Below are 15,819 nucleotides of genomic sequence, written 5' to 3'. Positions count from 1 at the left end.
ACCAAAAACTGCTGGAGAGCTGAGGCTGGGGTGAGAGAGAGAGGGGAGGGGGAAAAGTTAATATAGCCCAGAATCAATAGCGAAAGCTTTCACAGTGTCAGGCACAATAAATGGAGCTGAACAACTGGAAGCCGCAGAAAATTAACCTCCAGGCTGACTGCGTTTGAAAGCTTAAAGCTGGTAAATGCAGAAACAGAAGGGACTTCTGGACTGCCCCTTCTAGCGACGTGCCTTCTGATGGCACGTGGAGGCCCAGTGCCTGCTCAGAGTGCCCAAGCTCGGCGGGGCACGCTTCAGACAGACCCTAACTTGGCCCCCTAGAAGAGGGCACAGGACATGGAAAGGCCGCAGGTAGGCCCATGACCTTGAACCAGTCCCATCAGCTCACTGAGCTTTGTTCATCTGCAGATTGTACACCTGCTCAGGGAGGGGGCGTTGCGTGGTGGAAAGAACGGGAAGACCTGGGGTTTGAACCCTAGGTGGACCGTGTCCTCATTGTGGGACACCGAACAGGTGAGTTAACCTCAGCTGGAAAAGGAGAATTATGGTGCCCAGCTACTTTAGGCTGAGAAATGCACCCCCTAACAGATAGCCATGCCCCAATCCCGGAACGCGTGAACACTACTTTATATGGCAAAACAGAAAGGGTCTTTGCAGATGGGGTTAAGGATCATGAGATGGGGAGATTATCCTAGATTATCTGAGTGGCCCGAAAGGCCACCCAAATGTCTTTAGAAGAGCAAGGCAGGGGGAACTCGGACACACACAGAGGAGAAGGGGAGGGGATAGATGCAGTAGGAGACGTAAAGACGCTGACCTTGAAAGTTAGGAGTGATGCAGCCACAAGCCAAGGAAAGCAGGCAGCCACCAGAGCTGAAAAGAGACTCTCCCCCAGCATCTCCAGAGGGAGCACGGCTCTGCCGACACCTTGACTGTGGCCGGGGATGCCGAGTTCAGGCTTCAGTCTCCAAAACTGAGAGAATAAGTTTCTGCTTTTTAAGGCACCAAGTTGTGGTAATGTGCTACAGCAGCCACAGGAAACTAATGCATTGGCTTTGTAGAGTCGGAAAGGTAAGAAATGTTTATTAAGACACCTGGCACCCAACAGACTGCAGACGTCACAAATCTCAAATGACCAACAGTTGCCACATTGGAGCCCAGAGCCCTGCTTTAAGGAAAGGTCTAGAGTTTCTCTGTGAAGCATCTAAAATTTCTCCAACCGATTTATTGAGCAAATGATTTACATCTGTTTCCTTTGGCTGGAATGTAAGTCCCACGAGGGTGGGCTTCTTTATTTTTGTTCACTGATGTTCTCAGGTACCTAGAACAGTGCCTGGCACATAGTAAGTTCTCAGTAAACATTTGTTGGATGAGAATGATAATAAAATAACAACAACAACAATAATAATAATAATAATAAAAACACCTGGCATATAGAAGGTGCTCAGAAGATGGCAGCTGTGGAATCATTATTAAAAGGCTCTTGGGGTGGTATCCTTCCTCTGTGAGCCCCATTTCCTAACCTGATCATTAGGATGATCGGGATACCACAGCTCCCAAGGACGGGCCATGCAGTGACTCTCCAGTGATGGAGGGGAGAGTGCTCTGAAAACTGAGATGCTATCCAGAGACCCTAACCAGCCTTCCCGACCTCATGCGAGACTTTGCTCCCCACTCAACCCCTTGAGACCCTGAGAGGGACCTTTGATTGCCTTCAGCGGTCCAGGAGTGCCCTGTAATTGTGTACAAACTGTCCTGCCCATGTACATAGGTACACTTTCCTGGTTAAATCATTCTTAGATTCTTAAAGAGGATCTGTAACCTTTAAAAAAAAGGTGTAATCTCTGGAACAATCTACCCCCCACATGTCCAGTTGCAGCCAGCCCCAGAGGCCAGTCGTGAGATCATCACTGGCTGTACCCCAAGACAAGACACTCTGAGAGATGCGGTGCAAATACCTGGCTCCCACGAGCCACGCGTGCAGGGCTGGGTGCAGGAGAAGGGGGCATTGGGGTGGGGGGCAAGTGACTCCAGAGCCCCAGAAGGCCAGGGGGAGCACAGGGGACGCTGGACACGGCTCACACCCGCTAAGGGGAACCAGCTGTCCCCGGTTCCGCAGTAGCTGGAATGCAGCCTTGGTGGGAGTACTTATACCATGAAAATTTGCTATGCTACAAAGCAGATTTGGTCTTTTTTCTCCCCCTGAAAAGCTGGTTGTTAAAACATTTTACCAGCACACTGCTGGAAAAGCTCCACTTTGGAGACAAGCTATTCCAGAGCCAGCAAGAAAGACCCCACAGGCATCCCCATGCAGAGGGCCTATGCCCAACATTCGTTCCAGGACTATTTTCCAGGCCTCACTCAGCTGAGGCAGCTCTGATACCTGCTGGGGTAGAACAGAGAGGACATCCCACCTCCTCCCGCCTCACCTCTCCTGAGGGGCCTCAGTCCCAGCCCTGCTGGCCGCAGAGGGTCAGTGGGGTCCTTCAGGCACCAGGGAGACTCAGATAGAGCTCTTTGGCCCAGTGTGTAGACATGAGCCCATCAGGGAGGGCTGGTCCTCTGGGTCAGCCTCACTCCATCCCTCTGTTGAACCGGTTTTCACTGCACTTAGTTCCCCCGGTGTGGGTCCTAGCCCTCAGAAGTCAGAGTGACGCATTCAATAGGTCTTGTGCCTTCCAGTCACTTACACATCTGAGCCTCCATCTCCTCCTGTCTCCTCCGGCACTGAGGGTGGAGACTGTGAGATTTAAACATGTTAAGGTCACGGAGAGCCCCAAGCCCAAACTCCCATTCACTGAGCATCTCCTTCACCCCAAGAACTTGACAGATGGTGCTGTAATTCACCCTCAGGGCCACACAACTAACAGGATGGCAATTAGCCCTGTCAGCCCCCATCCAGGTGGAGAAACTGAGGCTCAGACCAGGTGAATTCCATGCCCGAAGCCACGCCAGGGAGCTGGTGATGGCTCGGAAAACGGGCTTGTCTGGTTCCAAGGCCTCTGCCCTCGCCTGACTCCCAGCACACACAAACTCCGGCTCCAGCTGCCTCTTCCTTTCCCAGGAGAAAGTCACTGGGCTCAGGCTAACTGCTGGCTTGAGCACAGGGGAGGGAGGTCTGGGGGGTGGCAATTCAGTCCCAGCCTCAGCCAACATGCACAGCGGTGTGGCCTCCCGTGGTGCAGACTGCGAAAGCAGCCTCTGCCGCTGTGCGGGCTGATTGCTGCAAGTTCCGCACCTGCCCTCCGACTCACTAATTGGCACTTTCTAGTTACAGGCATTTCGCTGAGACGAGAACTACATATGAGTATGTATGTGGTAGGGACCAGCCGGGAAGGCTGAAATAGCAAATTAATGGTGCCAACTCCTTCGGAGAGATGCAGAAATTGAAGACAGATGGGAATGGGGTGAGAAGGGAAGAGGCCAGCACCTCACCAGTATTTGGTCTGGTCAATTGCAGATGGGTCCGAATGGGAAACTCTCAAGGGGTTAAAAACGGAGATTTTGTTATGAAGCAGGCATCTGCAGTTTCCACAGAGCCTTGGCTCAAGGACATGCAGACCCAGCTCAACAAAATGGATCTCCTTGGGGGACCAGCAGCCTATGTCACAAGTACCCTTGCACTGCCCATGAGGGACTTCCAGGAGCTAGTATCAGCTCCTGACTTCTCCTGGTTATAAACACCCAGTGGCAGTTTCTGCCACCTTCTGTGAGAGAAGGCTATCATCTTAGAAAGTGGGAACAATGGACTCTGGCCACCTAAGCAATTTAGCATCCAGATCCCAAGAGGGAGACGAGTGGGCATCATCCACCCACCCATCCATCCATCGATCCATCCATCTGCTTAATAAGCACTGAGGTCTTCGCTTCTCAGGGCCTTTGCATATGCTGTTCCCACTGGCTGGAACACTTTTCCCTGCAGGTTCCCACATAGAGAAGTCTTCTCATCATTCAGGTTATAGCTCTTTAAAGAGATCTTTCCTGATAATCTGTTTAGAGCTGCTCCCCTTCTGTACTGCCAGGTTTAATAGCACTCACTTTGACCGAAAATCATCTTGGGCATTTGTTTTATTACTTGTTTATCGTGGAGTCCTCTGTCTCCCGATAGAAAGCAAATATCATACTTACTGCTGCCTTCCCATTGCCAAGAAAACTGCCGGGTGCACGAGTGGGCGAGTGAGTGGGTGGGAAAGCGAGAGAGACATTTGTTGAGCACCACTGTGTGCCCAGCCCTCTGCTCAGACTCCCTAGAAGAATAAGAAAGACACAGTCCCTGTGCCCAGTGGCTCACAGGTGCAGCAACTGGTCATTTGGGCCCCTGATTTTGACTGTCATAGCGGAGGCATGAGCACAGCACTCGGAGAGCCTGGGACTGTCACAAAAGGCTTTCATAGGAAGTGGCATTGCAGCTGAGTTTCAAAGGAGGAGTAAGAATATTTTTAGGGGTTAAAGGGGATTCCAGGAAAAGGAAATAGCAGGGACAAGTGCCCCGATGGAGAATGTCTGGGGGGAACCACAAGTTACTTGGTGTATTTTGAGCACAGAAGACAGGGACATGCCCAGGTTGCCTTTTAGGAAGATTTCTCCGCAGCAGTGGTGTGGCTGGATGGGGGGGAGGGGTTTGGCATGATTGGCAGAAAGAGCAGTGAGGAGGCTCCCATGGAAGGAGGTAAAATGAAAGAAGGTATGAGAGGAGGGGATGGGTATGAGAGATATTGAGGGGTAGAAGGGAAAGGACTTGGGGTGAGGGAAATGGAGGAGCCCAGGATGGCATCCAGGGCTCTCCTCTGGACAACTGGATAGTCCTGGGGTCCCCACTGAGCTAGGGAAGCCAGAGGTAGGAGCCAATGGTAGGGGGACTTCTGTTCTTGGTCCGCTGAGCTTGAGACGCCTGTGGGACCATCCCAATCACCCACTCACCCCACCCTAGGAGCACTGCCCCAATTGCAGGCTGCACAGAACCTGTCGGCTTGGTGGGAGCACAAGGAGGAATGAGGCAGGAGCCCCTGGACAGGTGTGGACAACAGCCCCCTTGGTCCCCCTCCAGAGGTTGGGATGGAACCTGGAGAAGATCAACTGTCTAGTCCGAGCTCTCATCTTCCAGGTAAGGAAACTGAGGCCCAGAGCCAGGAACTAATTATCTGCATTTGTCAAGAAAAGCGATGTTTGCTGCGTTAACAAACCGTCCCAAAAGAGCTGTGGATAGAAGCCACGGTGCTAACCTTCGACTTATTTCACTTGCCTGTGGCTGGTGTTCTGTGGGCCTGCTCTGCGCCCCGCTCCTCTTCCAAGACCCAGGCTGCCAAGGAGCCGGTCATCATGGCAAAGGGAATAAAGGCCCCTGGAGCGTCTCACAGGGGCAATCATGACATCCGGTCACTTCCCAGCTCATTGGCTAGAGGAAGTCCATGGCTTTTCCCAACCCCAAGGGGGCCAGATGTGCCACCCTGCATGTGCCCAGAAGGAGGAGGAGCTGGGGATGCCTGAGGACTGCACGGATGAGCTGGCAGCCCAGGTCACTCGGTGCCGGACAGCGTGCGGAGGGTCCCCAAGCACCATCCATCTGATCCTCACGATCCTACAAATAAAGCGCCATATTAGACCCAGCTAACAGTCAAGGGCCTTGCAGCTCAGAGAAGTGATGCATTTGGCCAAGACCACACACTGGTTAGGAGCAGAGCTGGGGTTTGAACCTAGGGTTTCTTTCTTTGGGAGACCAGCAAAGAGGCTAGACTACCCCGAGGAGGAACTGAAGGCACAGCCTTACTCAGTAACCCCCAAGACCGCTGCCAGTCTTCTCCGTGTCCTGCTGTATTTTTCCTGAATGCTACAGCCAGCTCCATCCTCAGCCCTCGGGGGACTAGACAGTGAGAGTAAATTTGATCTTAAAACCTGTCAAGTTGTGTGTGTGGTGAGAAAAAAGTGCCATACACTTACCAGGTGTTTTTATTGGAAAAGAAAGGTGCAAAGTCCAGAGTCACACTGACTTCGTAAGTGGGACAAAGCTAGCCAGCTGGAAAAATGACAGCTCCACATCAGCCCTCAGTGTTAATTTCATCACAGCCAATACCCCGTGGAGAAACACGAGCGCCATTAGCATGGAGCCCGTGACCCCCACGTGCCCGCTCTGTCATCATATTTGTACAGTGCAATTAACACCACCCCACGGACACCACTTGTCACAGAGCCGGATGCCCACCCTCTTGCAAAGATAAACGTGGGGCGTATTCAATGTGCCAAGCACTGTGCTGAGCTTTATATGTGTAACCCTGGTTGCCTGCATGCATACCTGTCACCTCTCTTTTGCTCACCTTGTGCCCCTGGCACCTGGCAGAGTGAGGGGGCATATACTAGGTGCTCAATAAATGTTTGAGGATGAATAAATGATGTTGCCAAGTCTTCCAGCTCAATGGATTTGCCTGCCCTTTAACATTCAAATAAAGTGGCTCCAGGCATAGGTAGGCGGTTTCTCTCGCTCTGAGTTCCTGAGCTGGGAAAGTCTCAGTTTCCCTCCATTTCCTCCCACGTGGTCCTTCTGTCTTCCCTGCCTCATGTCAGCCCGGATGTGGTACACAGTGAGTCCTCTGCCTTGTTTTGTCCTAGGTTCCACGGGGACAAGCCACATGTGCCTATCCGAGGTCTGTTGAAGGTTTGGGGAGTAGTAAAAATGCATTGCTCTAAAATGGAAACCAAGGCACCTCATAAATTTCTTCTACTGGAGCAGCTTCTCTGATGGAAGCGCCCACTGACCAGCCCTCCCACCGCCCCTCCACCACCTCTCCCTCTGCCCCTTCCCCTCCACCTCAGCCTCCCACCAGCTTCTCAGCCTCTCCCCCCACCCTTAGGAGCCACCTGCTCAACTCTCTTTCTAGCCCTCCCCGAAATTCCCTCAAGCTGGCTGTTACATGGCCCCAAACTCACTCAAATGGTCTGCTAAACAACCCAAGTCTTTGCCCCTAGCCGCCTGGAGCCCCAGGAGAAACGCTGATATCCCTGGAGTTCTCCGTCAGCCGGCTCTGGACAGGAAGGCTTCAGTGCAGAGATGCCTTCTTCCCCAGACATGAATTATGTCCCAGAAGTGGCTACAGCTGGCTTCAGGGGTGCAGATGGCAACATTTGCTTCCCAAACACACATCTAATCCCCACAGTCACCACCTGGGGTTGCGCTGTGATTCTTGCCCTTTTAAAGATGAGGACACTGAGGCCCCAAAGAGTGAGGTGACTTGTTCAAGGTCACTAAGCGAGTAGGTGGGAGAACCAGAATTAAAAGGCAGCTCTGTGTGAGTCTGCAGTGCAGGCCGGCGCCCACCCCTCACACGGCCCACATGATTCACCCTGTCATCCCATTCAAAATCGACACCCACTTAACAGCAAAGAAAACCCAAGGAGCAGAAGAAACTTCTCAGGCGAACAAGACCCTGGAACACCTGCCCACGCCTGAAGGGGAGGGATGCCCGTGGGTTTTGGAATGGGAACGGGGGCAGAAGCCAGAAGATTACTCCTCACAGGGGCCCTGCCATGGACCAGGCACCAGCTGGGCACTTAACCTTTTTGCCACCATTTTACAGATGGGGAACTGAGGTCCTTAGAAGTTCACACCAGTTATATTAACAAAAGACCAAGCTGGAACTTGAACCGAAGACTGTCAGGCTCCACATCTCCAAGAAGCACCCATCTCAGGGCAAGCCTGGGTGGAGACAAATCCAAACTGTGGCAGATTCAGCGGACGGGCTTTCACAATAGCCCTGCTCTCACACCACACTCCATGGAGAGAGGGTGGTGCCAGGTAACACCAGACAACTGGTCTACCCGCCCTGACTCCATTACTGCACGGAGCCCATGTGGGACCATTGCTCTTCTGGGAAAATCCACCCTGTGTGTCCTTTCCCATCCATCTGTCCCAACAGACAGCTCCAGCACCCAGCTCCATGGGCCACTGCACCTGGAGGAAAAGGAAAATGCCTCATCCACATGGCACAGGCTTTAGCCTTAAACCAGGGTGAAATCTTGATTCTGAAAAAATTACCTAAGAGAGCTGATAAGCGACCACCAAACAGAAAACCATGCTCTGGAAGTTCATAAAATTGTACAAGTTCGAGGAAGGGCTCACACACGCCCGTGTGCACACACACACGCACAAAGGAGTGTCAAGTCGTCCAGTCTTCTGTCTCCACTCTGGGAATATTAGCCCCATTTGGCAGACAAGGAACTCGAGGCCCAGAGCTTTGCCCCAGCATATGGCAAAGAGGGGACAGAACCCAGCTCCTACCCCAGTGGGATTCACATGGGGTCCTGAGGAGCACCCGCCTTCACAGAGATGCCGCAGGGTCACCCGGGAAAGGAGGGTGAAGCCCAACAGGCGGCTTCCGCTGTCAGAACAGATCTGCTTTTGTCTGTACATATGTTGAGGTCACGTGTCAGGTTTTATTTGAAGAAATGGTTCGCCACTGAAGGAAAAATCTCAAAGCCAAGGCATCGCTGCTCCAGGGAGAGGCCAGGGTGGCCTTTGAGGAATGAGAAGGTCAAGATGACAGTGGCTAAGCCTCAGGAAATCAACTACCCAAAAAGCATGCACCTTATTTAATCTACAAAGTGCCTTTCCCTCCCCAGAGAGCTTTCCATATTTTCTCTCCTCCATCTTCTACTCAACGCTCGCCCTCAGCTAGAGGCCTTGCCCCTTACAACTCAGAGAACACACGTACAAGCCTTCAGATTCAAACTCCCTCATCCTCCCATCACCAGACCTTCCTGCCACCACACTGCATGTGCTCCCCTCCTTTAGCCCCTCGTCTCACAGAGGAGGAAGCCCTCTCACCCCACTAATATCCACTGAAGGCCAGTCTCTCGGCTTGGACGCTGGGTCCCCCCACTGTGCGGTACCCCATCTCTCTCCTACATCTCCAGTTTTTCTCTTTCCTGGACCCTTCCTATTAGCATTCAGACATGTTCTGCTCTCTCACTCAACAAACACCTTCCCTGAAGCCCATGCCCCTTCTCTCTGCCTCTCTAATCAGCTCTACCATCCCCGCCATCCTCACCAGCAGCTCTTGCCAAAGCCTGAATGCTGCCATGTCGCCAATCCCAGGAGACCCCTCCTTCCACGCCCATCCATCTCCATCCAGCACAGTTGAAGGGTCCTTTCTTCTTGAGACATTCTTCCGTAGGCGTCTGGGACACTGAACTCTTCCAGTTCCCCTACCTCCCTAGTCACTCCTTTTCCTCCCAGTTCCTGAGAAGAGGCTTTCAGGGCTGGCTCTGGAGCTGTCTCCTTGTCCCACGCCACACTTCCTCGTTGGATGATTTCATCCACGCCTGTGTGGCTTTAAATGCCACCTGCTTACTGATGACTCCAAATTGTCATCTCTGCCTCGTTCCTCTCTTCTGAACTGCATGCAATGTGTCTTCAACCTATGTCACAGGTCCACCTGGATGTCTCAGAGGCGCCTCAGGCTCGCTGGCACCACATGGATTCTAGAACTTGCCCCACAGGCTCTCCTCCACGACTCCTCAGGCTCCTTATCTCCAGGATGATGTCCCCCGCCACCCAGTGCTTGGTTCAGAAACCTGGAAGTCGTGCTTGGCACCCCCATGCCCTCTGTATTCCCCACCCAACCCCTCAGCTGGCCGTGCCATCTCTGTCTCCAAAAGCGTTCTGGAATCATCCTCTCAATCGCGGCTGCCCCCACCCGAGTCCAAATCACCACCACTGGCCACTCAGACACTGCAGAGACAGCCCTCCCCCCAGCTGTTCTCTCTGCTCCCCCTTGTGCCCTCCCTCCAACCCAATCCGTTCTCTACAGAGCATCATGAGGGTGCCATGGAAACAAAATCTAGTCCTGCTCCTCCCCTGTTCCTTGGCTCCATGACCCCAGGACACGGCTTCTGAGGCCCTGCTAATAGGGTGAGCATCCACACTCCGGGGCTCATCCTCAGAGCTGTCTTGGGGCTGCCTTGCAGCAACCTAGGTGGCCATGTGAGGGAGCAGGGCAGGAATTATCTGGGGACATGGAGGCTCAGAAAGGAGCAGTGACTTGTCCTTAGAGACACAGCTAGGATCCGGTGGGCTAAGACTCTGACTCAGGTCCAATCAGCAGGCCCTGGATGCGGAGGTCACCAGGCTGCCCAGGAGAGACAATATCCTAATGGCTTCAATAGCCAGCTCCAATTAGAGTGGCATCACAAGTAGTGATAGATCCACAATTGGTTATAGATTTAATTAAGCAAACCATGTCCCAGGCCATCTATGGTGTAATTGGCCACATAAGACACGTATTCCTTTGCCACTTAGTTACAATGTCATTTGCCAGGTCAGTGGTTCTGCCTGAAGTCATAGGCGGCAAGCCTGGATGTGAATATTAACTGATGTTCCCAGCGCTATGCCATGCAATGACGCGCCTCCGCACTTCCCGGGAGCAGGAGTTTGACAGGGGAGGAAACTGATGCCCAAGAGGGGAAGCGGCTTGCTCCAGGCCACACAGCCAGCAGGTGCTGGGCTAGCACTGGCATTCCGCTCATGCCATCTGACCTCACGCCCCCGCCTTCCCGACTGCCCCACACTACACGGGACTGGTTATTGTGTTGGTTTGGTTTCTTGTTGTTGTTTCTTTAACAAACATATACAGTTCCTCTGAAACTTACCACTCCCCTCCCCTCCAGTTCTAGCATATAAGCTTCTCTTTACCTACAACGAGATCGTAGCACTTACAGTGTGCTGGGAGCTGTTATTATGTCTGTCCCCGTCCCCTGTTCCTGCACACCCAGCCTCCAGCGTGAACTCCTGGGGGTCAAGGACTGCGTTTATCCTGGTATCAGAGGTGCCCTGCACAAGCCTGAACCAGAGGAAACCAATTCTCCATGAGCGTTTCCTGGATGGAGCCGTCACTTTCAGAGCTGTCACCTTGTATATTATTAATAGTGATAGTGGTGAAATATTTATGGATGACTGATGTGATGATATTTGAGATTTGCTTTAAATTAATAAGGGATGGAACGCAGGAGGGAATGGAGGTGTGGATGGGTCAGGACTGGTCGGGGGTCGGTGGGGCTAGGGGCCGGGTACCTGGGGGTTCCTGAGACATACTCTCCTTTGTCATGGAAGTTCAAAATTCTTCATAATAAAAAACACTTGAATTAGATCGTCCTCCCAAAATAATACTAATCATGGTAATAGTGGTAGCTAAAAGTGGAGGTAAAAGTGATCATTTATTGATGACTTGCTATGCGCCAGGTATTGTGCTGAGCGTTTTATTCTGTGTTTTCATTCAATCCTCATGCTACACCTATGAATATTGTGTCTGTTTTACACCCAGGAAGCTGAGGTTCAGAGACAGGGATCTAGAAACGTGCACCCAGACCTGTCAGGGACCAGTGTCCGGGGACTCTACCCCGATGCCATATCACTCATCGTAGCAATGCTGGCAGTGCCTGGGATATCCTGGCCTGCGTTTTGGGAGAGACTCTAGGGGCTGGCATCTCATTCTTTGCAGAGCCACATTTTCATCTCTAAGGAGACAGATGCTGATTTTCAGAGTCATCCAAGCGTCATTTGGAGCTAAAGTCTCGTGGGCCAGGAAGGCAGACAAGTTGGGAAAAACTGCCTTGGGTCAAAAATGAGCTTCACCTGTGAACTAATGCGCACCTAGCTTTCTGGGGTGCCCAGGTTCCTGCCATGTTCCTCCTTACTAGTTCTGAAGCTTGCCCCGTCTCCTGTGCCCCTGAGCCCACCTTGGTTCAGGCCTCAGCTTTGCTTTCCTCAGGTTACCTCCTCCCTGGCCCACCTGCCTCCCTCCCACCCCAGGCCCCAGTCTGGTCTGACCTCCCCATAACCACCAGGGAGCTCAGGCTAGACCTCAAGCTGCCAGGTCCCATCCCTTACCACAGGCTTCCCAAGCCCTAGGGGATGAAGCCCACGTTTCTTAGCATGGCTCCCAAGGCACTGAGTGATTTACCTGCTCCCCAGCCTCTAACTCCCAGTCTGCTGCACTCATTCATCTCGCTCTTCCCAACTCCCCACCTCCTATCCACTCCCCCAGCCAGACTAAAAAATTTGGAGACAAACAAACACCCCACGTTCTCATATCTGGATGACTTTGCATGTCCTGTTACTCTGTGAACCTTAGATAATACCTCTCCCTGAGTCACTACCTCCCCCAACCGAACAAACACCTACTCATTCCCTAAGACTCAGCTCAGGTGTCACCTCCTCCAGGGAGCCTTCTCTGATGCGCCAGGCAGGGTTGTGTATTCCCACAGTGCACTATGCTTATCTCCAGCCCTGCACCCAGCCCATGGGGTCTGCTGATCTGTCTCCCCCACCAGCCAGGAAATGTCTCCAAGGCAAGGATCCATCTCTGTGCCCCAGAGCCCAGCACACAGTCGGTGCTAAATAAACCCTGAATGTGTGATCATGAGCTGGTCATTTAGTTTCCTCATCTGTAAAACAAGATGAGTGGTACCTACCACATGCATGTGTTCACTCATTCAGCAAATATATATTGAGCCCCTACTATGTACTAGGCTCGAATCCCGCCCTGGGTTTACCACTGAGAACAAAGCCAGCAAAACCCTTCTGGAGCTGACATTCCAGCAGAGGGAGGCAGAGTGTCTTGGAGAAGTGCAGCCTAGGTGGCAGGAAGAAGAGGTGCAAAGGCCCTGAGGTGGGAACGCACCCTGTGAGAGCCGGGTCGGGGTAGAGGAGTGGAGGAAGGAGGGTGAAAAGGATGTGTAGGACCATGGCGATGAATCTGCTATTCAGAGTTCAGTGGAAAACCATTCTGAGCATCCCAGTAACATGACCTGATTGCCAGGCTGGCAGGTGGAGCGGTCTATGCCTGGCACCCAGAGATCATTCGACAGGCATTGGTTGTGGGTGCTGTCATCAGGGTGAGCAGCTTCGTTATCCCCGTTATCCTGACTGTTAAGGCGTGAATGTTTCCAGTTCTGATGGCAGTTTCCAGAAACATTGGCGCTTCTTTTGAAAGAGGAGCCTTCTTTGAAGGACGCCATGTTTCCATGCAAGAGTTCTGCCTCGCCTCTTTAGAATGACAAAAGCCTCTTTAGCTCATGCAAAGGCTCTGTTGGCTGGCTGGGGAGCACCTAGAGAAGGGAGGTATTTACCAGCTGGGAGCCCCAAGGGGGCTGCAATCATCAAGGGGGAACGTGGCTCTACCTGTGCCTGGAAGGGATGGGCAAGGTGGAGGGGAGGGGACACATGGACAAGGACAGTCAGGGCTCATTGCCTGGCCTTCCCGTCCATACAGGCTATGGGAGCTTCTGCAAGAAGGCAGCTGGACCCCCATGTGCTAGAGGGGAGGGGCTCCCAAAAGGAAGGTTGGGAAAAGGAGAAGAAACAGAAAGATGAGAAGGAGGAGGAAAAGAAGGAAAGGGCTCCTTCTAGAGCAAGATGTGTCTGATAGTCTGCTGGAGGAGACACAGCCCCTGTATTGGGGAGCTCCAGTCTGATGGGGGAGGCCCACCACCACCACCTGCCGTCTCTTCTCCCTGCCCACCTTCCTGAATGTACCCCAGGAGACTTCCAGAGCCGGGAGAGCCTCCCAAAATGAACCGCCGAAACGAAATTATCTTCTTTCGGAAATCGAGGCATAGAAGCGAAGCACAAGTGGAAGGCAGTGGCTGGTTGCTGAGTTCTACAGCAGCTTCTCCTAGGAGGGCAATTGGGGTTTATTTTTAAATTCCAAGGAGAACCACAGGAGCAGAAATAAAACGAGCCTCAGCCAAACCCCGAGCAAAGTTGGTCAGACTTGCAGCCAAGCTGTATCTTCATAACATTTGAGCTTTTTTCTAATTACTAAGTTAGGATACACTCCTTTCAAAGTCCAAAAAAAGAAGATAACAATGAGGAAGATGGAAGAACCCTGTAACTTTTCGTTACCTTGTCTTCCCATGTTTATTTGATGCATTTTTTACATTGTGGAGTCACACTGCATGCGTTCTTCCACTGACTCATTTAACAGCAATTTGGTAAGTTGTTCTTTCTGTGCCAGGTCTGTTCTGGGCATAAGGAGGCTGCAGTGACGAAGACAGTAGGCCCTCCGGCCCTCCTGGAGCTGTTGGCCAGCTGAGGGAGACTGGGAAGTACAAACAATTACCTACAGAAAATATTTTCAGTGAGAGACAAGTGCTATGAAGAAAACAAAACAGGAGAGTGACAGAGTGACGGAGGGGCGTGGGGCAACCTTAGACAAGGCGATCAAGGAAAGAGCCTTCAGAGAGAATAATTGAGCTGATCCCACTCACAGAAGGGCCGACCATGAGACCATCCCAGGGAGAGGCGTCCAGGGAGAGGGCACCGCAGAGACAAAATCCCAGGACTGGCACACACTTGGCGTTTTCAAGGAACAGAAAGAACGCCAAGGAGCTGGAGGCAAGTCCTTGTGCTATTAAAAACTCAGGAAGAACTTCTTAGACGTCCAAGGGCTACATGCCTGGACGGGGTGACTAGGGGTTTTTGTTGTCGAGCACACACCGGCATCTAAGCAGCCTGAGTTTATCCTAGAAGCGTAGCGTGGGGAGCTGATCTGTTTGCTCTCCAGGTTTTCAAATCAAGGGGAAGGGTGCACAGCTGTGTGCTGAGGTCATGTTAGCTAATCGCTGCCGAAAGCTGGCTCTACGTCGGGCACTGTTTCAGCGCTACGAAAATCTTATTTCATCCCCACAGCAGCCGGCTGCGAGAGCTGCTGTTATCCTCCCGTTTTACAGATGAAGAAGCTGAGGCAAAGAGCTGAGAAATACCTGCCCAGAGAGACCCAGTGGATAATGGCAGGCCAGGGTTCAAATCCAGGCCATCTGGTTCCTGAGTTTCATGTAACTATTAACCGCTGCGTCCTCTGACAGAGCCAGAGGATTGAAAAAAAAATGACACTTCTTCCGGAGCCTCTATTCTGCCTGATGATTTGGGAGGAAAGGTGCTGAATAACTTAACTGATAAGTTCTCCAATGGATTATTTTTATACCAAAATGAACAAGGATTGATGACAGTAGGCAAGGAGAAACGATGCATGAATTTTTTAAGAGAAAACTCAAGACTGAAAGAAATGTTTGGCCCCTGTGAATTGCCTGAGAACAATATGCCATTATACAAATCAGCAAACTGAGGCCCAGGGAGCGGAGATGGCATATCCCCAGGGCTGGCCCCTGGGACATCTCAGACACAGTGAACCAGTGGCCAGGTGACCAGAGACGCTGTAGGAAGCCGGAAGGAATTCAGCAGACACCAGCCCAGCCTGCATCGCCTGTCTGTTGGCTCTGAGAGCACCCCTAGGACAGGCCTAGAGAGGCCAAAATCAACTTCCGTTGGTCGGTACCACGTGGTGTTTGTTCAGCAAGACCTCACCCAGAACCAGGGGTTCTGAACCTCCAGTTTTAAGGCCAACACAGGGTCCCCACCCAGAGAGGAACCATACAAACGCCCCAGAGGAGAGAAAGCAGGCACTGTGCCCAGCCACAGCACCAGCCCAGTGCTCACACCCCAACCCACGCAGAGCAGGAAATGGTGCAATATAGCAGTAAGAAGCATGGGGCAAGACAGACCTAGGTCTCAGCAAACAGGCAGGCGGACTAGATGGATAGACAGGTGAACAGGGGGGTTTCAAATAGGGAGTTATATATCATGATAGTGTGTGTGTGTGTGTGTGTGTGTGTGTGTGTGTGTGTGTGCGCGCGCGCGCGCGTGTGTGTGTAATCATTAGAAAGAACCCCTGACTTATAGTTAGAGAGGGGACAGACATCTGGGGTCCAGGAATAACTCCACTACTTACAAGCTGTGTGACTCCAGGCAAACGGCTTGCCCTCTCTGGGCCT

Source organism: Hipposideros armiger, unplaced genomic scaffold (assembly GCF_001890085.2).
Source record: "Hipposideros armiger isolate ML-2016 unplaced genomic scaffold, ASM189008v1 scaffold_232, whole genome shotgun sequence".
In the NCBI taxonomy this organism is placed as follows: Eukaryota; Metazoa; Chordata; class Mammalia; order Chiroptera; family Hipposideridae; genus Hipposideros; species Hipposideros armiger.
The sequence above is the reverse complement of the archived record's forward strand: the minus strand, read 5'-3'. Positions refer to the sequence as shown.